The sequence below is a fragment of the Aplidium turbinatum genome, chromosome 2, assembly GCF_918807975.1.
Source record: "Aplidium turbinatum chromosome 2, kaAplTurb1.1, whole genome shotgun sequence".
Lineage (NCBI taxonomy): Eukaryota > Metazoa > Chordata > Ascidiacea > Aplousobranchia > Polyclinidae > Aplidium > Aplidium turbinatum.
Genome location: NC_137473.1, coordinates 48391299 through 48417776, shown reverse-complemented (window position 1 = coordinate 48417776; position 26478 = coordinate 48391299). Strand labels below are relative to the sequence as shown.

General features: G+C 36.3%; 1 long non-coding RNA gene across 1 annotated transcript; it reads left to right on the top strand.

Moving 5' to 3' along the window:
* Positions 1–1740: 1740 nt before the first annotated feature.
* Positions 1741–3096, top strand: LOC145765651 (uncharacterized). The gene is made up of 3 exons (XR_014288598.1): positions 1741–1829; positions 2037–2206; positions 2669–3096. It is a non-coding gene; the product is annotated as an uncharacterized LOC145765651 (long non-coding RNA).
* Positions 3097–26478: the final 23382 nt, after the last annotated feature.

Sequence of the window (26478 nt, the reverse complement as noted above, 5' to 3'; positions counted from 1 at the left end):
ACAAGTCATTTTATAATCTAATGCCTGGCGAACAGCTCCTTCTGCATTTACAACAATAATTTATTCATTTTAATTTTTTCTCAATGCGATATCTAGACCTGTTTGGATGAGCACAAAGTTGATGTTTGGGCAGGAATTGCAGAAAGACAAACGCGAAGCTCTTGTGACTAATAGTCAAATGAATAAATTCCTGCAAAACATCAGACGAGCACTAGTGTTTCGTATAACACCGGTTGAAAATCACAGCTCTAGTGGCTATATCATCAAGAAACCGGAGCAGATGTTAAAAGGCATCTGCGTCTTCTTTATTAGCCTACTACTTTACTCTTATTCTGTAGACTTTAGCTATAATGTTCAAAATGCACTTTTAGCATTAAAAAGTGCGCTACTCCATTGTCCAACTAAGACAGATTATAAATTTTTGGCTGCTGTCAGCCGATTCTGACCAAGGTTACTTACGGACACACGTGGGAGGTTCTTGTGACCAAGTCAGGTCAGTTTTGCAGGTGGTGGACGTGAAATTCGATGGGTTCAAGACGTATTCGGAAATGCACTCGGCTTTGCATTTGGAATTATAAAAAAATTTGTTTTCGCAATCCACTTTTCCATTTAATATCTCGAAGCGAGCGCAAGATAATGCTGCAAAGGGCAAATAATAATAATAATTGTTGTTGCATTTATGAAACGTCATTCAACATAATAATACAATGTCATTAAAGCGTTGTAATAGCCTTACAAACTTATTTTTTGGGCGAGTAAGATAAAATTTTGTAACGACGATTGCTCCTCCAAGCTCCTCCCGTGGCTTTGCGCTTGGTTCTTTACCAGGCGTAAAATACAGTCATCAAGAAAGCTAATTAATTGAAGCAAAAAATGGGTAGATTATGAAAATAATTAAAATTAAAACAAAAATATGAAATAAACAAAACTAAAAAATACAAAAAGTTGTAAATGTAGCCTGCGCTATAGTGGTGGCACGAGCTTTGTGACACAACGTTGAAGAATCGAATGGTATTTCAAAAACTATATTCTATCCAATGATACAAACAGGTTTGTTCGCCTTTAATATGCAGAGTTGAGCTGCTGTACTGCAGTAGCCTACTCTGTGCAATGCGTATGGCAAAGTAGGTTACTTACATGCCTATGTAGTTTATAAAGGTATGAAACGATGCTATTATCTTGTACAGTAGTGAAAGTATTATTTTTGATCAAATTCCTACAGTATGCTATTTACATAACTTAAGCCATTGTTATTGCAAGAACTTGTTATCAAATGATTTGATCGAATGATGGGAGAGTATTATTTATAAGATGTCTAGTGGTAAAAACAGTTTGGCTGTGACCCGACTTAACCTAAGCTGTCGTCGGATTTACAGTTTTTTTGCTAAAAACATTAAAACACTCTTTGTGGCAGTCTAAAAAAAAAATTAAGAAGATGCTGAATAAGCCTGTTGCTGCACCCAACCCGACTTGTCTTATCAAAAACATAATCGCCTGCACTTGATCAGTGTCACACGCTCTTTCTGGCGTCGTGCAGGAGCCCTCACTACTTTGTTCACTGTCCCCTCCTTAACCCTATATGGACATTTGTGACAGATCTGTTACGTTTCAAATTATCGCAATTTATTTTACTGTAAAAGCATTCATAAATTTTAATTTTGAAGAATTTGATTCTATGGCATCTGACTATAGTGCTATTTCATTTTGGAAACACTGCGGTCTCGCTTCACTGATTTTTTCGAACACAAAGTTCTGTGAGTGAGGTTCATAGCAACAGCAGCTTAGCCTAGATGTTCTCTCGTAAAGTTTTGGATTTTCAGAACACCCAGGTGCGTTGGATTTTTTGTTTTATTTGAAAATAAGACTGTTGGAGTAGTTGATAACAAAATATTTCATAAATGATGTTTATATATGCTACAGTCATCCTAAGTTCAAACGTAACAAATCTGTTGACTTCGTCCATCATGCAACTGTTTTTTTGACCTCAAAACTTTTGTTTTGTTAGATTTGTAATCAATAAAGTTTTATTTTCATAGGTGCAAAATGAATGCATGATCATTTTATGGAAAAAATCGGTATACAAGACCAGTTGGTGGAAAAAAAAAAGATGAATGTTTTGATATTTTAGAGTCTGACACTAAGAATGTTCCAGTAGTGGACCCTTCTACCTTTGTTGATGTGCCAGATAACAGCTTTAGTGATTCAGGTAAGTTTTATGCAAATAAACACTATCAGTGAACACGTATAATGGCTGGCCTTCCATACAACCAAGCATTAACTCGGCTTTAGTGGACTTTGTCACAAAAGGAAACTTACATGTACTGCAAAAAAATCCATTCCATGTTATAATGATAACCAGAGGCCCACACGGCGACGACAACTAAAAATATAAACCATACCTCTCTACTATCAAACTGATGTGTTCGATATATACTCTGATGGTAAAAAGGACTCTCCATCATGCTCTCTTGAGTCACATTGAGTTTTGTATTTGTTTGAGAATGTCTCACTTATTTCTCAGTCCCACAATAGGTAATGTTTGTACAATGCATAATTGCATATGTATGTCAAATTCATAAATGGAAAATAATAGTGATTTTTGTCATTTACTTTTATACTGCAGCTTTGTAGTATTTTTCCTTACTCTTTTACAACTTGCTATTTTTAGATGAAGGCATAATGGAATCCATCAATCCACCAACAAGAACAACCAAACCACCCTGTTCAATTTGGAGCTGTGTAAGAAAAAGTCCTTCCATGAGAAACACCCCTTCGATGACCACTGTGCGTGAACAAGCTGACCCACATTTCATCACCAGCCAATTACTTCAAAGTGTTATATGATGAAGCTATTGTGGAGCAGTCCTATTTGTATTTGGTCCAGTTAGACCCTTCCAAACGTCTCGGAAAAACAGCTAAGAAGTTTGCATATATATTTACAAAAAAAGGGGATTATGCAAAATGTCTAGCTGGACAAGCTGCCTATACTTTTGTTAGAAGTGGGAAGAACACTTTTGCATAGACAAAACGAAACACTGTTTTGGAATTCCACAAAAAATGAACAATTTTGTGCTGTTTGAGTGAAAATAAACTAGTTGCTTGTTACTGTTTATTGTGTGCTTTTGTTGCTAGAGCGCCTGACGTTACAGATCTGCTACGTTTTAAAATTCTGTAGGTAGTGCGAATGTGCCTGACGTAACAGATTTGCTACGTTTGAAAAAAATTTAAAGTACTCGAAAAAAAAAATTTTTAAAATACAACATGTTTTGACTGGACTAAAATATTTTCAAAAAATAGAAAAAAATTTTTTTTTTTCACTAAACGATAAATCTGTCCATATAGGGTTAACACTAACAGTTACTTTTGTCCCACTAAAATGTCTTTCCTAGCTAAGTCACTGTGTGGTGGACGCTTTAATTGCAACAAAGCGCTTAAGTTTTATGCGTTTCGCTGCTTTTATTCAATCTTAAACTTACGTCTGCATTTTGGAACTTCTTTGGACCATTGTGGAATTCCTCCGGGAAGGGCCGGCATACATTCCATCTCAGAATTTTCAAATGGAATGAGCATATATCCCACATTACACGAGAAAGTACATTGAGTGCCAACTTTGTTATCTATTTTGCTTTCACAGCTTTCAAGAAAGTCAGTTTCGTTATATTCCAAGTCGTTGCAAATATTCACTAAATAAATACACATTTTAATAAATAATATCACATTTTAACAACATTTTGTAGACTAAAAGACAATTTGAAGTGCAAAGCTTTAACAATACTTTTTTTTTGCAAACATTAGCACAGCAGCCTACATTAAACTAAAGAGTAGCCTAGATTTGTCACAAAATTTATTATAATTTTAGGTACAATGCCATCAATGAAAAGGTCTAATAAAAAAACTAACTTATATTTGCTTGTCCGGAGAGGCATATTCACATTTATTTCTTGAGCTTTAAGAGTAGCCTATTTGTCAAATTAAGATTTTCCTCCGGATATAACTTTAAATTGACCCATTGATGCACGATTGTGACAAGTGACACATAGTATAATCTGATCATAGCACTTTTACTGATCGCTGGTCAATCAACATAAATAGATAGTATATGTACCATTAGCAACCAATTTGGCAACTGGTTTGTTACCAAGGTTGACTCCATGTACAGAGTATTTGGATTGTGACATTGCGATCGATATGTTTAGTTTGCAACTAAAACTGTCGACAGACCCGACATTGTTTCAGGAACCGAAGTATGAAAGATCTTACAATAAAATTGCCTATCACTGAGAATATTCTCTAAGTGAAATAGCAAAACTATTCATTTATTCTGTTCCCTGCTATTCGGTTGCCAATTAATACAGCGCAGATGACCTGTTACAAAGCTTTCATTTAATAATTTTGATGGTTCTATAGGCTTGTCTTGTGAGAAGTCTACAACCTACTGTTTAAATTGTCATCGTGTGAGCTTGAGATTTATCAAAAGTACCTTAGGGCTTAGATCTACAGAACAGTTCATCTAAGTTTACACTGCAAATATATAGAGCCATTATATACTGTAATATCATTCGTCGTTATTTTACGAAGGGTGTTCATTTTGGACTGCTATACACCATCGATTTTTTTGTAATTATAAGCTACTCAGTACTCATCTCTCAGAAAAACCTCAGTTTCTATCAGAAAAACATCTAAAATTAAGCAAAGACTATAGGAAAACATCTTTTCCCACCCGCTCGACCATGCAGGAGTGATATACCACCCTAAATTAGCGTTTCTCCATCTATGGACCGTTGTGGAAATGCAGAAAATAATTAATCGATTCATATTACATAGGCATGCAGGCAAGCCTTCATGATCTGAATGCACACTATTTATTAGATAACTGATGATAATATTACGTTATTTACCTATTGTTATTTATTTACCAAAAAAGATGTTTTTTTCACATCGTTTCAACGTTTGGCTCAGCTGAAATGACGTCATAAAAGTTAACTTGTGCCGGCTCTAACTTCTCGGACCTAAGGAATTTGTCTTGTTTTTTATTTTTGAGCCTATTTTTTACACAATGTAAATAGCCATTATCATGCTTCAAAGCAGACGTTTTGCCAACATAATTGTTAACGCACTTTTTAAAAAATTCTCTTTTATTTGAAAGTTATTGTAATTTCACAATTTGCAGTAACATTGTGGCTATAAATTTTTGTCGTTTTATTAAAACTCTTTTATATGAGCTATTGTAGTAACAGACTTAAGTTTTCATTGGTTTTGTAACCTATTAGCATAAATCGGGAAATATTTGATATTTTAATATCTTTCCATACTCAACTTAACAAACTCAAAGCAATTGATGTTACAAGATAATTCTACTGCGAAGGGTTCTGTACCTTATTTGAGCATAATACTGTTTTTGTTATGTCTTCTATTTGCTTTACCGAGAACCGTAGTTAAGGTCAATGACTCACAAACAATGAGGCATTTATATGTTTAGCCAGTAGCCTACGAGACTGACATTAAATTTGTGAAAACGGATTATTGGACATATTTTTGCGGTCGAAATTCACCCCAGGCAAATTTGTAATAACACGTAAAATTAACCTTGTATGCCAATGTGCTTCTGTAAGATTTATGAAACTGTTTGCTTTAAAACGGACATGGTATTTTTGGATAAGTTTGCGCTTATTTTAATTGCTACGAGTTAACAATAATTTACTTCGTATTTTCAGGAGTTTACATGGAATATGCTGAAGTCTAAAAATACCGAGTTGATAATTGCCTATTCATCGTGCTTTTATATCTCTACCAAAACTAACTTCACCCAGTTGCAAGGAATGACAAATCAAAGTTAGTTTATCCGTTGTGAAAATCATTCCTAACACTTTTGAAATCAATACACTTTTGTAGCAAGAGCGTTTAAACTTCACTGCAACCAATAAGAGTTCAAGCCAATAAAGCGACTATTGATAGGAATAGCTATCACACAATATATTATTTTTGTCTGCTCGATTGGAGTCCCTAAATTCAATAAAATAATATAGCCTTCATCTCTAGATGCACTCTTTAATTTGTTAAATCTTTTTCAAGCTTTTAAACATAAATTGCATCTAAATAACATTATACTTTACCTTCACATATTGGGGGGACACCACTCCACTGCGGTTTTTCAAATCCAGAGATAAAGATACAGACCAAATGCTTAAATTCAATCATGAATGAAGGAATGGCAGTTCCATTTATACAGTCATAAGTGCAATTAGATCCAAGATTATTGCCGTCCGTACAGCTGACTGTTTGATTTTTTCTGGGATTTGCAACACTTGAGCACTTTGGCACTGAAAATAATATTTCAAAATTTTGTAAATAATAGATTTGTTTTTGCAAAAATCTTAATAAAAAATCTTCAACTTTTTTTGTTGTTATATCACTTTTAAAGTTGCATTTCACTGTGATTTAACAAATGTTGCTAAATAGAAGAATGTGCAGTGATTTCCTTGCACACATAGAAATGTACGGTTTTAAGTTTTCATCTATCATGGTTAATATTACTGTAGGCTGCAGAATCTTACAAAACTAGCTCAGCTACTCACGATCACGAAGTTGGCCTGGAGCTTCTATTGAAGGCATTTCCACCCATCTCATTAACCCTTTTTTGTTTATTGCACATTTCCGCCGGAAATGCGGAAACCTTTTCGGATAGTCGGAGCGAAATGTACAAATCGATCCCAGTTTGTTATCGTCACTGCATTCCATCTTTCCGAACCCTCGGACGTGTATTATTCTTTTGCATTTGCTTTCTAAAATGTCCCAAATACAAGAAAACAAACTTTAAAATGTTCCTTGAATTTTTTTTTACGAAGTATAGAAATAGGAGCAGCAGGCTAAAGCTTTAACACAGGTATCACTTGTGATACGTATGTGGGACTGTGGGTATGTATGTGGGTATGTGTATGTATATGTGGGTACGTCCAACACGATATGTTGTCTTGTTCTTGATTGATGCGGTAAGAAAATAAAATTTTACGCTATTTGCATTGACAATAGGCTATGACCTACTTTTTTGCTAAAAATTAAAATAACACAAAAGTAAAAAGGTTGATCGAGAATCATTCCTACTTCTGTTTCCAGGAATTCTTTTGCTGTGTGTTGAAGGCAATGCTGTTTCGAAATTATTCCAACAGTTGTTGACGTTTGTGTTACATCGATTTGTGTGACAGCAGCAGTAACAGGTAGCGCTTTCTTCACCAGGAGAGCATGTTCCTCGGTTCTACAAAAGAACGTGATTAATTAGGGAGCGCCCTTTCTTAATAATGACAATACAGTATCTACACTATAAAGTGCATCATAATACCTAAAACGAGTAGACTATAAGTCATCATCATCATCATTTTCAGCCTGTGGTAGCCCACTACAGAGCCAAAGCATTCAACTTTTTTTGCCAATCCAGTCGAGTAAGCACAAAAAATAAAGTAGAAGCACAAATAAGGCAGCAGCACAAATAATAAAGTAGACCTTTGCCGTCATAAGGTACGTAGTTGTGTTCTGTGTATTTCCATGTAACCCGGTCAGCATACGCTGCTCTCAAACCATAAGACAACGTCTGCACTGTTTCGTAATTTTACTGTTAGCAATCGTTGCATCAAGAAATCGCTATTTTCCATAAATATTTGAACGATAAGTTTTCTAACAGCGTCTGTTTTGACAGGATACGTTGAACTTTAAACTTTAGGTCAATTTAAGTTTTGTCTGTAGTGTTTTAGTGGAAAGATTTTGAATTCAATAAATATTCTCAATTTATGCCATTGACTTCAAGCACTTTTCAGATTGTCACATACTATAGGTTACTTCCAGTGGTTAAAGATTTGAATTTAGTAGAAGGGAAGCCCAGAGCGCCAAGCTTCTAAAATTACATCGCAATTCTTTTTGAAGCATTGACATGAAAGAACTCACTAATAGAGATGCAAACCTGAAGAAAGTTGTTCACACAAGCTCTCCTTTGCTTGCACTTTGTGGTCATTTTCATCCCTGTTTGCCAGCTTTTGTGAAAACGGATTTCTGTTTCGCAAGATCTCTGCACAAGTTATGTTTTGTTCATAGAAAATTTTATGATCACAACAAAACCGACCTTAGCCTTTTACTTGATATATAAATTCAACCATAAACAGATAAAACCAAGCAACCACACGGCATTTAACATAATATATTAAACTGAACATAAATTATAAACTACGAACGTTTTCGGCCATACACATGTTAGCCCTTTTCAAGTAACGAAGTAGTTTATAGTTTATGTTCAGTTTAATATATTATGTTAAATGCCGTGTGGTTGCTTGGTTTTATCTGTTTATGGTTGAAGAAAGTCGCCTCTTTATCAATATTGTAATATAAATTCAAATCTTTTCATACTTACAATTCACTTAAAAGATTTTGTCACGGGCTATGGCAATACGACTTAGAAATACAAAATATTAGAAAATAAAAGCTAAATGAACCACGTTCTCCACCCTCCATACAATGTGGTGTTTGCCCACGTCTATTCCACCTCAGACTGAGCCTCAAAAGACACATCCAACATCACCTCCCAACTGGATAACAAAACCGATGATCGGACCGAGGATCGATAATCCATCTGGAGCCGGGATGCCGAATTAATATTTCAATTCATAGCCTACAACCTGAACAAAGTACACAGCAATCTTATCTGGTTATTTCACAATGTAGATATTAACGACCTGTTTTAGCCTGATGCTGCGAGTGTGCTGTGGTAATAGCAAATTGCACTAGCTTTCTGAACACAGTTTCCTAGTCACGTGCTATGACGACCTTGATTAGATTGAATTGACATGATTCGTCATAGCACTTGACTAGGGAACTGTGTTCCGAAAGCTGGTGCAATTCGCTATTACCATAACGAACTCGCAGCATCAGGCAAGAACAGGTCGTTAAAATCTACATTGTGAAATATGCAACGATCATGCTGCTAAAAGCGAAACTCAATCAATTGCATTACCTGGTTATACATACACCGCGTCACGCGACCGTATTTAATGCAGTCGTCTTTAGATGGCATGTTGTCACATTCGTAGCACAATACCCCTAAACAAATGACTGTTTTGTATTTAGTGATTAATTCACTTGATGTTATGACGACTTCTGAAAAACCCTCAGCAGAAGCGACAAAACAATTCCAATTTAACTTGCGCAATCTTGTTAATGATATCGCCTGCGCTAGAGAAATTATCATCAACTTGTTGACATTATCAAGAAAATGAAATATCTTCTAACAAGTAACTGTTGACATTATTATCTTTTTCAGCGATTGAGCTGAAATCTTTTGGAACAGATTTATGCACGTACAGATACAATGAAGCTTTAATAAGCTACTTACTTACCTTGAACTTTATAGATATGAATGCAAATGAGCATGACTGAAGAAATTAGTGCAGAATACATATCGTATTAGCATTTTACGTGTAATACAACAAGTCAAATAACAACTCGTTTTCAACACCTACATAAATTTGCTTTCAAGAAGATTCTATAAAACACTAAAACATTTCATAGACGGTAGCAATTGCAATCAGTATGATATGACCGCAATGCGACCTTATAGGCCTTCTGATTGCTGAAATTAAAAACGACTGAAATATTAACAAAATTTAACTTTTTTAAACTTCACTCCTGGTAACGTTTAAGGTACATTCTTCATTCAATTTATAAGTTTCTTATTGTTAACGTAATATTTTCTCATTCCTGGTAACGTTTAAGGTACATTCTTCATTCAATTTATAAGTTTCTTATTGTTAACGTAATATTTTCATCAATTGTAGTACTATATAAGTTAAAACTAGTAGCCTATATATACATTGCATACGTGATGTAGGATATTAGACTTGGTCAAGATTATACTTGTCTAATTCTCAAATAGGCCTAGGCTAGCAAATTAACCGCTTCTATAGGAGATGGCTACTTGGTAGCTTATTAGCGGGTACGGTTAGTGGTTAGTAGTTGCTTAGAGTTAAAAATATTTTTATGTGGCCTGGCAATGGTGGACCAAGTCTATTTAATTGTAATGCTGTTACACTTTTGAATATGCCGTTTTCCTTTCCCCATTTATTCAGCTTTCCGCTGAGCTTGTTTTGTGTCGTTGTCCTGAATTGAATCTTGTGATGTTCTTTTATCACAAACCCTGACTTGTCAATCATAGCCATTCAGTCTCCTCTGTTTACCAAAGTCTTCAAGTTTTCAATCCTGTCAAAGTCTCAGTTTCGACTGCTCATATGTTGGTATATTTTGTAAGAAGTGCCCCCACAATAGCCTGTCGAGTGGAGTGTTTCTTGCTTTTGTACGTCAAGATTCGTTGTAAACGTGGATGGCGCAGTTTAAATGTAATATCAAACGCCTCAAATTAATTAAATCGAATAGTTTTGTTTTTGAGATGGTTAACCAAAATCTTCTTGGAAGGACTAACGAAGAATTATAGTACTTTTCAACCTACTGTACAACCATTAATGAAATTATCAGATTCTGTGTAATAATGAACACTCCCAGAACAAAAATCTCTAGAAATACAGTTAGCAACAGCAAATAGACAATAGCTTGGCAAAAAGGTTATGGTTTAACCAGACAAAATTTGCATATCCGACTATGCAAAATGAATTTGACATAGAAATAAAGATTACCTAAATTTGACGCTGGGCTATAAACGCGATGTTAGCCTATTGTGATGAGCTAAATCAATACAAAAATGTGATCGGTAAAGTTAGATTCATGCCATAGTCGTAAATATCTTTGTTTGAATGATGTAAAAGAGTTGAGACATCTTTCAGACGGTTAAATGCAAATCCACGCCACGGTGTGTAAACAAAGGTTTTGTGTAGAATCAAGTAAAAATTGTTGAATTTTTACTTTAAAACTAAAAGTAACTTGTGAAAAGTAGAACTTGGTGATGAACTTTACTGACAAAAAAATAGTGCAAGTTGAATTTAAAATTAAACGTTTACCGCGTAATATTAAAGCTCTTCTAACCATTCGAGAATAAATCTTCTTAACGTTAATCATCCACGTCGCCGTTGTTTGGAAGGATTGACCGTGATTGAATTAAGCTTCGGGCTTAAGAGCTGACAGTTCACCGGTCAAATTGTGATAAATGGGCGATAAAGTTTTACCAAAGTATTGCAACAACCATTGGTAGTTAGCGCGATCGGTATGTTGTACTAGTCAAAGATAGCTTACATTTTCTTAAATAGTATAATTTTGATATTTATTACACAACAGTGACGTCATTATTGTGCATAAGTATCAAAACTATATTTAAAACAAAATTTAAGCTATCTTTGACTAATACAGCATTCCGATCACGCTGCATACCAATGGTTTTAGTTTTACCTATGGTATACCAAACAGTGACGTCATTCTTAGCATTAATGAAAGCCTCAAAAGAAAACTACAACGACCTGCTCGTCAGTAGCGGCGCCACGGGGGGGACTGGGGTGGACATGTCCACCCCACTTCTATTTATGGTCAATTTTGTAATTCGTCGAGATCCGATGAGAAAACTTGGGGGGTGTATGCAGGGGGTTAGGGGGGCCTAGTGACTGCGTCATAAATTAATTTCAACTTCTTACTTATGAATTACTGTTGCAGCATTGACATACGAAGAAATAAAGAATCTTCATGGTTATCGCTCTATTGTATTGATTGACTGTAGTCTAATTTTACCATTTTGAGGTGATGGCTTTTATCACAGCTGAGACACAAGCTTTGTAAGACCTAATAGTCAAAGGTTTTGATGGGGCCACCAACATGTCAGGCAAGGATGAAGGTGCACAGCAACACCTAATTGCAGCGGGTGCCAAACCGTCGGTATATTTTCATTGTTTTGCACACCGACTAAATCTTGCGCTTGGGCACAGTGTTGAAAACGTAGCGACAGTCAAAACAGTTGGTAACATCTACAACTTTATGGACTGTTCTCCCAAGATACATTTTTTTGTATAAAGAGCATTTTAAAAAGGATGGAATCACGTCTGGAAAAATTCCATTGCGCTCGTTATCTGATAGGCTACTAGATGGTCTCATTGGTCTGCACGTTCAGATGATCTGGATGTTGTTATTAATGTAGCCTATATTCAGCACTGCTGTCAATGTTCCAACAAATGTCAAACGAATGTAATGGTGTATCTACTGGATGTTTGTTCCGCATCAAGCAAACTGAATTTGTTACTGCTAGTCTAATTCTTCATAAATGCTTTTCGTTAAGTAAACAGGCTTCAGATTATTTAAAAAGTGAAGAAATGGATTTCACCACTGGGGTTGCTGAATCAACGACTTGACAAGAGCATTTGACTCACTGCGTTCAGAGGAAGATTTTACCAAATTGGTTTCCAACACACCGTTGTTTGCGGATAGAAATCAAATTACCAGTGAAACCACTACGCCGGCTAAGCGATGCCGCTACCCACCAAGCCATTTCTGAGATGGTCAGATATTATTGATAGGTTACAACAGTCTTCCGTGGAGTGAATCTGAATCCATTACAGAATAGTTAAGACGAGATTTTTCTTTATCCTTTGACAGAACGCTGAATGAACTTAAAAAGCGTTAGGCTATTCGGATCAAACATGTGAATTAATGTCAAATGCAGCTGCATTTTATTACACGCACATGTCTCCATCAAATTTGCCTTAAGTTGAATATTTAGTCAAATTCTATAATTTCCATGAAAATCAGGTTGGGCAGCAATAGGATCTTCTTTTTTGGGGTCAGCTAATTGTCACAACTGGAAACTAGAAATTGAAAAGCACCAAAGTGGACCGTGTGATTGTGTCTGCCTTCACTTTTGAAATTGTTTGGACAAAACGATCTTAAATCATTTGTACAGCGATTTGTTTCAAATTATTGCTACTGTTGCTACTTTGCCCATGACTGTGGCATCTTGTGAACGTATCCACAGCAAAATAAGACAATAAACTATTATCTGCGACCTGCCATCATTGCAAAGACTTGAACATCTGGTGCAGATCAGCAGAAGCGAGACATTGCCGACAACACTGGTCCTCAAAAATGGTGAAAGCTTTTCAACTGACCTGCGAGCGCAAAATAAAACTTTAGTGCAGTGATTCTTAACCAGTAATGTACGCGCATACAAAAAATATTGACGCCGTCAGCGTTAACGCAAACGTTTGAAAAACCATGCGCCGTATGCGTCAACGTAACTTGTAAAAAAAGTTGGCGGCGTCAGCGCATACATTAACGTAAACTAATTTTGTTTGCTAAGTGCCAAACATTCACACGGTATAAACCACTCGAAACAAAGAAGTTTTATTTTGAATTTCCACGAAGAAACGCAAGCATCTGAAAGTGTTCATCAGACATTTTGCTGTGTTTTGGTTCCAATATGTCTTTGCCCATTGAAAACGTTCTTTCAACTGCAGCGCTGGAAGGTATTGGCGTGTTGTAGCGAAAAAAAAACATTAAAAAGTAGCCTATGCGTTGACGCTATGCGCTAAAAAACCGCGAAAACTTTACGGCGTAGCCTCAAGCACAAACTATCCAAAAAAATGTGGCCGCGAGCGTTAGCGTAAACAAAAAGTCTACGCCGCATACTTGCGGTGTAGAATTTGCGGCGTATACGTAGGCTACATCTCTGTTCTTAACCTATGGCAATGGGTATTATTAGGTACCGGTAATAGCCAGGTTTTTTAAAATTCTGTTTAAGGGGCCACCCAATAAATTTTTATGAGGCCGCCTATCATTGCAGCAGCTCCATGACATAAAATAACGACAAGCTTGCTAACACAAAGATCGTAGTTGGCAATTCTATGGACCGCAGAGGAAATGTATGGGAGCGTTTGGCCCCATTCTATTCTTTTGTTCATATTACCTCGAAATATTTTTGTCCACCCCACTCATTTTTGGCTGGCGCCGCCCCTGCTGCTCGTCCAGAAAATAAGCATTTTTTACGTACAATCGATGCTTAAAATTACAGTTTGGATAAATAATGATAGGGAAAGCAAAATTTCTATTTAGCCAACAACTTCGTTTTCTCTAACTTTCTTCTAAATAACTAAGTGACTGCAGTTCAGATTGATATTGTTTACAGAAAACAGCAAAAACACTGGAAAAAACATCTACTTTTAAAAACAACAAAAGTGGAAAAGAAAGTTGTAAACATTTCTTTACTATTCTTTTTTGTTGTTGAACCAACAAAGCATTTTGATTATCACTGGTCAACAGCAAATTTTAATCGAGCTCGTGATTGATTGATTCTAGAAGCATTTTGTGCGCTGATTTCAAAAATGTCTTTATTTTTTTCCTAGCACATCAGGTTTTCTAGATATTCCAATTTTAAAATTTTGAAGACATGCCACATTTACAGGCAAGTAAAGCAGTTTTTTTATTCGCAAATTAAGTGTGACGTCATAATAAAACAATGATAAGCCGTACAAGTGATGAGCTGGAGCCGTACAATTTTGTAGAAGTTGTACAAGAAGGCAGGCCACAGTTATTTTCCCAGGAGCGTCTCAATGATTTGATTAGAGACCTTGGCCTTTCAAAGCAAATGTCAGAAATCCTTGCATCAAGATTAAAAGAGCGAAATCTGGTTGAGGAAGGTGTTGCAGTGAGCCATTACAGAAAACGAAACAAAGACCTCGCTGCTTTGTTTAAAGTTGATGGCCCCCTGTGCTTTTGTCATGATATTGAAGAACTTTTTCACAAATTGGAAGAAGTTCACAATCCTCATGAGTGGCGATATTTCATCGATTCTTCGAAAAGAAGCCTGAAAGCTGTTCTTTTACATAACGGAAATGAAAAGCCATCCATTCCCACAACACACTCGGTGCACCTAAAGGAATCTTATGAAAACATCGAAATTCTTCTCAATGCTATTACAGGGATTATGAGTGGAGTATTTGTGGAGATCTGAAAATGATTGGAATCTTAATGGGGATGCAAAGGGGATTTACAAAGTACTGTTGTTTCTTGTGTCTGTGGGATAGTCGCGCTACTACTGAGCACTACCAGAAAAAGGATTGGCCAACAAAAAGCTCCTACAATCCTGGAAGAGAAAGTGTCCAAAATGTCCCGCTAGTTAATCCTGACAAAATTCTTTTGCCGCCGTTACATATCAAACTCGGCTTGATGAAGAATTTTGTGAAAGCAATGGGCAAATCAAATTCAAACGGTTTTCTGTACCTCTGTAAGAAATTTCCAAAACTAAGTCATGCAAAGCTTAAAGAAGGAATATTTGTTGGTCCACAGATTCGAGAAGTTATAAAAGATACTGACTTTGAAAAATCACTCACTTCATCAAAATGTCGAGCATGGCAATCCTTTAAATGGTTATGCTCTAACTCTTTGGGAAATTTCAAGGCTGCTTCCTTCAGAAAAGGTGTTGAAAGGTTGCTCTCAACTTACAATGACATGGGCTGCCGCATGTCCTCAAGATTTATTTTCTTCATTCCCACCTGGACTTTTCCCTGAGAACCTTGGTGCAGTGAGTGATGAACAAGGTGAAAGGTTTCCCCAAGATATCCAAAGCATGGAAGCACGCTATCAAGGGTTCTGGAACGAAAGGATGATTACTGCTGGATGCTGCATCGCGATGATCCAACATGTACAGTTGTACACCTAAACGAAAATCATATGCCCAGCGATTTTAATGCAGCAATGTCTAAGTGTCATTGCAACATTCTAAACACTATCTTTGGTATCATGCTGAGCTTTTTTTTGTGTTTTTGTTTGTTGGTTATTTGATGTATGCAAGGTGTTGTAGCTGATCTTGTGTAGCTTGTTTGAAGCGCACATTCAGCGTCAACCATGACTGTTTGAAATATAATACAGGGAGCTTAAAAACCTGACACTTCAGTATTGTGCTAGCTCAAGTATTTAGTACCTCAGACAAGGTTTAAGAGGCATTTTTTGCACTCTAGTGTCTATGCAACTAAATAGTGTTGAATCTGTGAAAGCAATGCACAAATCTGAAACACTCTGCTCTCTGAAGCTAATCTAAATTTGAAAATTGTAGCGACAAAATCGGTATTTGAACGCAATATTGACGTTTCTGGTCAAAATTTTTCAGATCAATAACTTTAAAACCTGATGTGCTAGAGCAAAACTAGCGCCAGATTTGAAATCAGCAGCAAATTGTGGTCTAAGAAAAGTTACTCCCATTCTCGATTAAAAAATTTTTTCAAATTTTGTTAACCTGTGTTATCTTCATCCAGTCTTTCAACTTCACAAAAATCAGTTTAAATCGTTAATAACTATAATCCTGAATTGAATGTGGTAAGCTGAATCAATGACTTAGTTAGAAAAGTGATGAAGTAGATGCTGACGCCTCTTAATGCTCTATTCGGTTTCTCGATATTATTTAAAATAAAGAGTTACAGAAGGATCCTTCATTCAGGTTGCAACCGAAAGATTGAACATAACAAGAAAATACAATCAGCCAGGTTCGAAAACATGTATAATTTAATGATATTGCTTTCACCACCGTAAAGAAGGATTTTTCAGTTCTTATAGTTGAAGCTGCCGTGCCAAATCCTTTATCAATAAATTAGACTATATCTGATCATGGCGTCTAAACAGATTCTATCCGCAGCTGGGAGTTTTCATTTTTAATGCTTCACTCTTCGTTTGAACACGTTTCTTACAAATTTAAGAAGACAGCGATGTACTATTTTCCAATTCATCCTCACATGGTTTAAAAGTAAAAACGGTTTTGAAAATACAACTTCAATATTTGCAGAGCCTCAAGTAATTACAATCCGAACAAGCAGGGGGAAACATTTAGTTAGCTGAGGTAGGACGAAACTGCGTGCAATCGAAATTTTTAGAATTATTCTTAGCAATCAACTGCTGACTTTACTTTGGCTACTTTACTATTGGAACAGAATCGTTGAAACAATGTTGATTGGCTTTGTAATAACAACCTCATCTTTTTAAAGTAAATGCCATTGCAAATTAAACCTGAATAATGTCGTATCACTACATTTGTCTTTTTTTCTGTAAGCTACCTTTTCTTACGGACTGCTACTAATATTCTTACGCTTTTTGAGTGGCGTTAACCACCACTGTAACAAGATTACAACTCCGATGACCTTGCTGGCTTGTGACCTAAGTTGACTTGACGGTCTACAATCACTACAATTTCTGCAAAACGAATTTAACCTTTTCCGTCGTTATCCATGGCTAGCATAGATACAATACAACTTCTGTTTTTTTGTCGGGAGAAAACAGATTCAAAATTTCATAGTTCAAAGCAGAACTGAAATTAAAGTTGCTTGATCTTAGGCTGCTACTTGTATTAAAATATAAAGCAGGCTCATAACAAAGCTACGCAGCGTGTAAATGGCAATTAAAAGGGCATTGAGTTCATTCTAATGTTTTTTCAAAAACCTACTTTTTTGTTGTATTTTCAAGTTGGGTTTTGGTGATTTTGAAAGTCGGATAAATACAGTCACGAAGAATATGTGAACGGCTAAACCCTTTAACCCGACAATCAGTGACGTACGCTAGATTTTCTCAAGAAGAGGGAGACATTCGAAATTCTTTTTGAATTAAAACAAAAACAAATTAAAAAAATGCTCGTTTGCTAGTAGGCTACAACAACCAGTAAGTCATATTGTATAGGATTAGCCCATAGCCGTACGAGCCAGGGGGGCAGTGGGGGCAGCCGCCCCCCTTGTTGTTTCAATACGTTGCGAATTCGGGCAAAATCTTGCAAACATAAGGGCAAAAATTGCTATATGAAAAACTACAAAATTGCATGAATTAAGAAAAACTATAAACTAATATCTTTTACCCATCAAATTAAGTAGGCTACAGCCTCTTATTTGCACAAGAAATGTGCCAGAAAATTTTCATTTGGCACACCTATATTGTATTGCATGGTGATCAAACTGAAGTACGAAATGCATTTAACCAACTGCATCATGCCAATTTGGGCAGCCACCAAAATATGTCTCTAATACTTTTCTGAAACTGCCCAAATCAAAACACAAAATTTGCTGTAAGTTATAGCTAATTTTATTAATTTTCACAAATGCATTGTGTTGATTTGGGCAGCTGAAAACATGAAATTATCTGATGAAACTGATTAGTCTGTTTATGCAACTGCCCAAATTAGCGTGAGGCAGTTTCCACAAAATGAACAAATTCATTAATATTTCCCATTTACATAAATGTATCGTTTAGATTTGGGCAACAAAAAAATATGAAATTATCTGATCATAGTCTATTTATAAAACTGCCCCAATTGGCATGATGCAGTTGCCTCGGCATCAAAGTTGATAATCATCTTGATTTGGGCAACTACAAAATATGAATTTATATAAATCTGATGAATACTTTTATAAAACAATTCGGGTGGAGAGGTTACAGTACTTTTTCAACCACAAACGAACATAGCTAAACAACACCACAACATTTAACAAAAAAATGTTATACCTGTTAAATGTAATGTTAATATTGTGGTATTGCTTAGCTTTGTTTGGTTACTTTTATAAAACTACCCAAATTAAAATGATGCAGTTGCGCCCCAAAATAAAATAAAAAATATTTAGTTTGTTTATGCAACTGTGTCATATTAATTTCATCAACATTTAAAATGCTACTGCTGAAATATATAATCTCAAACCAATCATAATATATTCATTTATTTCAAAGCTTTTTAAACTCAAAACCTGCCATGCAAGCTGGCAAAATATTTGCTTTGCAAGATCTTGTGTGAAACATGGCAGCTCCAGTTTTTTTCACTTGACTTCTGTTCTGTGGTGACAGATCCAGTTGTTTGCATTAACATGACCTGCTTTTTCTGGTTGCAAAAAAATGTTGGCAAGCTGCATGCATAGAAAGTGTTTCTTGTGATGATGTAGAAAGCATATTATTATAGTTTTTAGCTCAAGCATTCAACAGTTACTGCTGAACGACGGCATGCATTGGTTATGTGCACCGTACTATAGTTTACTGCAGATGTATAGCCCTTGGTTCTGATGTCAGCAGTTAGCAAGCGCCTGCAATACTGCAGAAATTTGACTATGAGAGCAATGCCAGATGTGTATTGTGTATGCCTATCTTAATTTTGATATTACCTCATTGGCATAGATATTATACAATGAAGAATTAATTAAAGCACTTGAATGCATACTCAATGAGGTGTTTTAACATATATAAGTTATTTTTAAGACAAGCAATGGATTCTAGAAAAAGATCGTACAGATAATGCTTTTTATACAGAATATTTAAGTGGGGTTGTTTTTTTATTTGTGGTGTGTAAAACAATATTTGTTACTCCTACCTACCATGCCAAAGTGCAAAAGCATACAGCAATGCACAAGCAAGGTATCGTCAAAGAAGAATTCAGCTGTTCTATCTTGATTACATTCGTAAGAAATTCTAGCTAGCTGGTGATCTTTTACGTTAGTTTTTCGCTGTTATGATGCACCGCATACATTAGCCTATATTTGGGAAATTTCTATAAAAGCGTGCAGATTTGGGCAAATTTACGTTCTGCCCCTCCAAAATGGTTTGGTCTCGTACGGCTATGGATTAGCCTACCATACTCAGCTTACATCGACAATAATTTTTTAGTTTGCAGCTACTAATTTAGATAGATTTTGTTTTAAAAACAAAAAAATGTGATATTACCCTCTTGACGTTGCATATAATGGTGTACGCAGACGACGTAGTTAACTTACTCTTACTCATACTCTGCTCTCCCAAACGAGCAACCCCGTCGACTGAAATCAAGACACCCATTCGTGCCGGCCGCTCAACTTCTTATCAACGAAGCTGATGTACAAGACATCTCTGCGGCTGCTTGGGTGGACCATAAATGGAGTTCTGAATGGAAGTCAACCGCCACCAGACTCTATTCGTTTATCCCCGACGCCGACACACGCCCCATCGGTCTAACACTACCAAGACAGGCATGGGTGCGCTTCAACCGTCTCCGTACGGGCGTCGGGCTTTTTCGCTCAACCATGCACCAATGGAGAATGGCCTTTTCCTCCTCCTGTGAATGTGGTGCCGAGGAACAGACCGCAGACCACATCATCAATGACTGCTCCACCTTCAAACCACCTAACGGAGTGGAAGGTCTGCGTGTCATGGATGATGAAACCAAAGACTGGCTGCTCTCTAGTAGCCTTCCAGTGTAGTACGGGAACACCGTGAATCTGGAGTGGTAAAAGGATAGACCCTCGGCCCCAGACGCTCACACGACGACGACGAACCCAATAAACCACGCGTATTGAAGGTACGTTCACAGTGGCGTACGCAGGATTTTCGTACTGGGAGAGAGATGCTTCGATATAACTTGACATTTTTTTTTATCAAGAGTAGTCTTATGCTAGGCTACTTATAGTCTGACCCAGTGGCGTAGCCAAGGGGGAGGGGGTTGGGGGTTACAACCCCCCCCTTTGGCACGCGTGTGACGTCACGGTATTGAGAATGAAGCTTTCAGTGTCTTTATGCTTGAGAATGATGCTTTCAGTCTAAAAAAAAATTGCCTAATTTCAAACAAAACTGCATTAAAAGAGCGAGTTTTGCCAATACCAAACATTCAAACATCTCAGCCAGGAATTAGCAACAAGAAAACATAGAGACTTAACTTTATTTCCGAAAAATGCCGACGAAAACATGATCTTATCCTTTTGCTATGCCACCGGACAGCACCATTTTACAGGAATATTCATACCCACATTTTTGTTGAAAATGCTCTCAGAATGCACCAAATTTAAAGTAATTTTTCAAAATTTTCTAGGGGAGGCCACCCACACCTCCCGCCGCTGGGTCGTCAAAACCCCCCCTTTTAAAATTCCTGGCTACGCTACTGGTCTGACCAAAGTTTAAGGTAGCCGAGGCTATCTGTTGGGGAAATATAAAATCTCACGGTCTTTACGTATGTCACTGTACTTTTGGATTTAATTACTAGATATGTGAATATAAAAAGCATAATATTAGGCTTAAACGAATAAGTAAAAACTGTAATAGTTTGATTAACAGGCAATGTCTTTAGGTTAAAGCATAAATCGAATCGAATGCAATTTATTACGGTACCGTACCATAAACAAAAATTATTGTACTCTGAATATAATAGTAAGGAAAAAGAAGGCCTACCCGACAAAGCCGTGAGAGCAGCATCACGCCCTCACTCCCTCCGAAATTCATTAATGGGCCTCTACTTTTCAGTAAAAGGGCCTAAACTGTTTTTCAAATCATAGGTTGTGTTTCATCAGCGACACAAAAGTGTGGCCTGACTATGGTGTTCCGGAGACCAAACACTGGTCAAGTTCATCCGATATGTCCGTTCGACGATCGGCCGGGAAGCGAAACACTCCGGACCCACTGTCGTACACTGCAGGTAGTTAGCTTATGGTGAACGTCCGTTGCGCATCATAGCAGATGCGAGCTTTGAGGAGTTAGATGCTGAACTCGTAAATTTCGCCAATGTTCCTGATAGCGTTTATTTGTTTCATTTGTGGTTGTGTTTCATTTATCTTTATAAAAGCGAAGGAATTGAACAGCCGTCTTTTCAAGGATCTGTGCAAGAAGATGGTAGAAAGACACGAAGCATTACTGTACCACACAGATCGCCTTACCGATTACTGTACCACAAGTACGATGGCTGTCTCATGGCAAAGTGATAACCCGTTTCAAAGTGATAACCCAAAGTGATAACCGTTTTCAAATCAAACCTGGTTAACCCAGCTAATATTGATTAATATTATTCCTGCATTATTAGATCACAATGATGATCGCTCCATCATCGCCATCTCAAAGATTCTGCGGGAAGGTAACGACTTGGAAGTGACCGTTACAGCAGTCATTTTGATGGAGGAGAGGATGACATCCATGCATTGATGACATTGTGAATTCGAAGCAAAAATATCAGACTGACTCAACAATCTGTTGAGAATCCATCTTCGACTATATACATAACAATGCAAAGGGCTATGAAGTTCAATTAAAATTTTAAAGAATAACTTACCAATGAAAAAGGCCGTCTCTAAAACATGTAATTGCATCACTCTTGAAATACAAAAACTAAAAACGAGGAAAAGAATGACGCAGTGTTTCTATTATTGCCGGATTATTTCTACTATTTTTGCTTGTGAGCTCTATCTAGCAAAAGTAGTTCAAATTACATGGACGCAACTTCATGGAAGAATATTCAAATGTGGCAAAGACATTTCAGTAAGGCGATGCGACACACAAAACCTTTTTTCAAATGATATTGATAGGTTGATTTAACCTGTATAAGCTTACCATTTTTTAAATCTCTGTTATGTTGGCATGTATTGTTTTAGCTGGGATGGTCAGAAATATAAACAAACCGAACGAAAAGTAACCTACTGTATTAATCCCAAAATGCAGAAACTAATATAAATTCAAAACGCAATGAATGTATCACAGTTATACTTTCCCCATCTTCGATACTAAAATTGAATGATTTGATTAGAAGCATTTAACCAACCCCAATAACATGTAGGCTTCAGTTTTAATCAGAGTGTGTTTATTTGCAGTCGACATAATCGAGAAGGCGACGTCGTCAACACAGAGAGGAAAAAATGAGTGACGTCTGTTTTACATCGTTTCTTACTCAGAACATTTGTGCAGAAACATGTCACCTTTTACACTACAACTACGTGTGTTATATGCTAGTCACTCTAGTTCAAAGAAAAGAGTAGACACTAGCTTTATTTATTTTTTATTGCAGTATTTTCGTATGGGTGCGTTCATGCCAATAATAGGCTAAGCAATTAAGCATCGCAGGCTCGTACACAGAAACGTATATCTCTAGGATTGTATTTTCGGAAAATAAATAAGAGTTTGTTTTATTTCTTATTTATCAGAAGAAAATTCTAATTTCAAGAAAAGTTTTTTGGCATCATCAGCCTATGCCTGGTTAATGGTTATGCACAGTAAGCTGCAAGCTTACAAGTGAATAGTTTGATAATGTTCGACGTTATTTTCTTCTAATCGTAATGCAGTTCATGGCCTACAAGCTCCAATGGTAAAATGTGATTTGCATCTATGTAAGCTATATACTATGGGGCCATTCTGTTGATGTTCGGGAGATTCATACTTTTTAAAGGAATTTAGTTTTGCAGCTTTTCCTGCCTGGACACAGTGGGGTGGCTTGAGGTGGGTGCTGGAGGGATAAGGTATATTTTCTCCAATGTATTATTGGGGGACGGGTTATTGATTGTTTTGAAAATTCGTAGTTTCGATAAAACACCATACTTAATGGCTTACGGCTCACACTTATCATCAGAGGCGGTGAAAAGTGTCATTGTCTCCGGGGGATGACACTCTAGCTACGCCCCTGGCTAAAGGGAGTCAAGCGTGGAGAGTAGGACATAACAGCGATTGATACAACACAATCATCATCAATATGTTCCTTCCTCGTATTGAGGGTTAGATACAATACGATATATAACACTTTTTATTATTACTGTGTGATGACGTTCTGGTTAAGTATCCTTGCTACATTTTTATACCCAATTTTACGACATTTTTTATTCAAGCGAACGCCTTTTGTTGCGCTACAATTCTGTAAGTTCATTTCAGCTTTTTTTTTTTTTTTCTGACCATAACGAAAAACAATATATGCCAAACATAGCAGAGGTCTAGAAAACTGTAGAAGCGACAAAACGCGAACGTTATAACGTGCTTAGAGATGTAAGTCGTTTTTTTGTGCTCGTTATTTTTTTTTAAAACGAGTTTTTTTGAACAAAAAAAAAACGAAAAAATAAACCATCAATTTTTTGCACCAACGATCTGTTTAGAATTCCAATGTTGGAACAAAATTTGTACTTTTACTTCTCAGGAATATTTGTTCTGAAATAATCAAGACATCAATAAGTTACTAAGGTAAAACTTTGTCACTAAACTTTTAATCTTCTTTTGACTTCACCAATGATCCAAAAGGATGCGTATAGTGTGGTAAAATAATCAAAAAACGCATAGCGTATCTTACTAAAAGTGGCAAATTAAAAATTATTTTAAGTTAAAATTGAAAGAACTTAAATTTGTCAAGTTAGTGTGATAATGTCTACTTTTTTTATCGATAAGTCTATCTGTATCAGTCGACTAGAATTGTAAATTCACCTGTTACACTTTAAAGAACATCATAATACTGATCATAATAGGCTATATGCAATGAACGAAATGACAGCCAAAAGAAATAAACAAACTAAAAAAAATAAGAAAACCAACAAAAGAGGTTGACTGTTAACATGGTCAACACTGGGACCGAACATTGCTCATCCTCATTATCGGTAGCACTTGAAATTGGGTGCTTCATTGGTACCATTTGCTGAGCATGCAACTACACTTCACGAACAATTGGAAATAGTATAAAAAAAAAAATAAGTAAAACGGAAACAACAAAAAAAACGTAAAAAAAGGCTAAAAAAACGACGAGTAAAAAAACGTTTTTGACCATCCCAAAGGTGCTTGACACCAAAACAGTACAATCAGTTTAAAACATGGCACGTTTGCAACTCCTGCAAAGAGGTAGGCTATTTAACATGGAACGTGTCACATGCTTGGAAATATCAAGCCAGCTCTTACAAAACTTTGTATGCCAACAATCAAACTCTTTTGAAAAATTACTGGAAGTCATGTTTGTTTGTAAGTAGATTCAACGTCTACAAACTGTCTTGATTTCCCTTCTTGCTGACCTTGAATTAATGAAAAATGGTTGAATACGGCGAGCTAATGGATGATGGCAACACCCAAGTTGGCAAAATTGGTTCTTATTGCATTGATTTAACGCTATGAAATAATGAATCAATAAAAAACGCTTTTACTAGGACAACTCGTCTATTCAAATAGCCCACGCAGTAAACAACGCAAATGGTGTGAATGTTTCAAGAAACACACAGGATTGAATTGTCGTAATTTAGGCTACTGTAACCGGAAAATTACAAACTTTTGCTTCATCATCATTACAGATTTTTTACAGCTAATTTAGAATTTAGATAGGCTACGTCGTACATACGTAACCAAATGGTGCATATACGATAAAAAATGTTCAAGGAAAAGACACGTTATCGTACAGTAAAGCAATAGGCCTAAACTTCTATGGTTTGTATATTGCACCAAACATTTTATAGCTTTTCTTTTGGCTTGTCTGGCAACATAATAAGAAATAGAGGAAAGTACGATTGTTGCTTACTGTATCTAAATTGTTCTGAATTAATGAAATTTAATACATTTTATTTACCTTTAATTTAATATTAGTTAAAAAAGCGCGAAACCCCTAGAAATTTTAAACGATGCACTAGTGACGAGAGCGTGGAAGCGCACAGTTTGGGAACTACTGCTTAGGGGACGGGAAGGTAATTTGATACATTTTTAACAGTTTTGCCTGTTAACTGAAAATTACATGACACATCTATTGATTTTAGTCTGAAATGAAAGTCTGACTCCTTACACACTATTTAAAAACATTTTCACGTTTCTATTTTAGTTAGGCTATATTTTTTTAAATTGAAGTGTTAAAAACGTCACTCAAATATCAATATCATATCAATTTACCTTCCGTGGAAGGTAATTTGATACAGTAAACTAATACAGACATCCCTTTTGACAGCAAAACAATAAATAAGAATTTAATCTGTGTTGGCGTGCTTGGGTGCAAAGACGACTGTTGGGGCCCATGTGTGCGGCAAAGCTTCTGCTGCAGGATGAACATGGGAAGGATGATTGGCAGGAGTTCTTATTCAAGATTCGGGCCTTACGCAGTTCTCGTTTTTGTTTTACTGCAGATAGCGTGTTGGACTACGAAAGCCTATATAATAGCTGTTAAAAAAGAACAACTTATTTAAATCAACTAGATCAATGACAACATTTATTACAGTCACAGAATGTGTCAATTTATACCTTCTGCTCATTATATCAATTTACCTTATTCCAAAAAATATATAAAATTCTGATTTTTGTATGCTTGGATGCATATTGCAAAAAAAACGTAACATGCTCTTGAAGCCTGACCAACAAAGTGTTAAATGAGTTTGATTGCATCTTTCTGGAACTTTTCTTTAATTTTCCAGACGAAAATAATCATGAGCTAAAAACTTTACAAAAACACTAGGAAAAGGCACCTTTCCAATTTTAAAATGCACGAGTTAACTTCATGGTGTCATTTTTGTAGGCATGGAATTCACAAACCATCCACTTGATGGCATTTTCGACTGTTATTTTTGTACATTTCTGAAAGAGAGGTGTATCAAATTACCTTCCGTGTCAAATTACCTTCTCTTCTCCTAGTGATTAAAGAAAAGTGTCGAAAGCAAGGTCTTTTAATTACTGTAAATACCAAATGTGCTATTATCTAAAACCTTGGCAAGAAAAAGGGAAGGCCTTCGGCTTCGCTCAGCAGCGGGCTGAAAATAATGACGATGATTGGAAGATGATTGAGCCTTGATAAGGCAATATGGACACATGAGTTCAGATTTTTTTATTTCTGACTATCAC